Source organism: Symsagittifera roscoffensis, chromosome 9 (genome assembly GCF_963678635.1).
Source record: "Symsagittifera roscoffensis chromosome 9, txSymRosc1.1, whole genome shotgun sequence".
Taxonomy (NCBI): Eukaryota; Metazoa; Xenacoelomorpha; order Acoela; family Convolutidae; genus Symsagittifera; species Symsagittifera roscoffensis.
The window spans coordinates 8,310,998-8,313,110 of NC_087070.1; positions in this window are offsets into that span (position 1 = coordinate 8,310,998).

The following is a 2,113-nucleotide window of genomic DNA, read 5'->3' on the forward strand; positions in this document are numbered from 1 at the left end:
AAAAATGTGGTTTTTTTTACAAATTCAATGTTTCTCAAAAAATTAAATAAAAAAATTTTGTCTTCAGTTTTTTGCTTGATTTTTCAGTTAAATTTTCGCGGAAAATAGGAAAAAATACAGGAAGAAGGTTTTGAACGTGGAGTGTTTTTGTGCTAGCTAGCAATGTTATTGTGTTCTATATGTAATAATTTGACGTGACGTATTTGTTTCTTTAGACATCTTTCTGGCGACAACTTTGCTCAGGCCTTAAACTCAGGAGACGGCACATGCAATGTACCACGCCTTTCCTGTCCCCCCACCCTTTTAGCCCCCCCCCCCCACCACTAAACCCATCCTCCCCCAACCTTAGCAACAAAGTGGACCACACCTAAATAGAATTGCAGTTAATCATTATAAAACTTACCTATGTGCTACGTGCTGTTTTGTATGGACCTTTTATAGTAGTTTAATTTTATACCTAAGATGACATTAGAGGCCTACTGACTAGCTAGCAGTTGTCTTAACCTTCTGAGGTAGCTACTTTCCTTACCTGAACCTGTGCTAATAGTAAGTGAATTTATGTAATATCACGGCCAGTTCTTTAATTTTACCTGTGAACATTACCATACATACATACATGCCTACGTGTTGTAATGGTACCATGGTTTAATTAGAACTTATTAGAAACAAACCAAACTTAGTTGTAGATCTTTTTATAACAAAATATGCTCAAAGTCAGTCAAACATTCGTGCTTTAAACCAAAATCAATTCTCGACGGAACCTCTTTTTCGAACGATAAATCCTAAAAATTCTATCAGTTGCAGATGTCAAGTGCTGTTTTTTCAGTCCATTTTGTGTTTGGGTCCATAAGTTATGGAATGTTATTACTGAAGATAACTAAACATAATATTAGAAACTGTTGAAAGAAACTTAAAGTTGCCTCAAACTTCAGTGCTTTACGATTCAGTGACGAGGATTCGTTTTTAAAAATTGAGTAAAACTTTGGCCGAAGATTATCAACTGAGAACAGCTATTGATCGTTGTTGTGATAATTTAGCTTAGATTTGTTTTGATACCCAAGTTCAAAACTTTGAGTAAATTTTACACATTTTCTTGCACTGTAATTGCCGTACGTATATCATCTCTTATCATCATGAGTCATACTTTATGTTTCTGATGTCGTAAGTGTTCAAAACCTCTAATGTGCTAGAATCTTAAAAAGTGACGAGCAAAGCTTTTCGGTTTTTAGTTACGAGTGCGTTTTTAGTTGTGTCATTCCATCAAACGCAGTGTGAAGTTGAAGCTCTTCTGATCACGGAATTGTGCACTTTAATTTTCCAAAATTCAATTTTTCGCAAAAAAGCTCACAAAAATCAGAAAATCCGAAAAAAAACATCAAGATGTTTTCTAGCATCATAAAAACATTTTGTTTGAGATTTTTTATTGAATCTGATGATATATCAAAAATTAAAGTAACCATTGTTGGCTTTTTGGATAATTTTCAGTGCAACCCAAGCCAAACCAAACCTCGAAAATCAAATCAATCCACATGGCGTAATATTTGATATATTGTTCAGTAATTTTCAGTCTTTAACTTCCGTTAATTCTTCCTATTTTTCCTCATCCGATGACCGATTACGCAATAGCTACACGTGATCAGAAGATGATTTCATTCTCCTTCCTTGTTCATTGACCCTTCATTGAGCTTATTTGGCTAATTTCACTCCGCTTTTTTTAGTTGGCGTTTATTGCTGTGATAATTCGATGTTAATGTTAGTTATTCCACTAATGTACAAAAGTCAATACCCCCCTTTTTCTGTTTCAACCGAAAGAAAAGAAATAGAAAATCATACCATTTTGTTTCAACCGAAAGAAAAATATTAATACCAGTTCATATTGACCGACAATATGCCTAGCTATTAAATGCAGTGAGTGAAGCAAAGCAAAGACTTGTTTCTTTTTTTTCTGTATTGCCTGTTGTTATCAGCAGTTCCTATATTTTATGCCGCCAGCAAAAATTAATTTTAAAGTGACAGTGAACTCTGTTTTCATTACTCTGAGTTGAAACCAGGACAAAGAGCAGATATTTAAAACAACCCAAGTACAAAATTAATGAAAATCGTAATATTTACC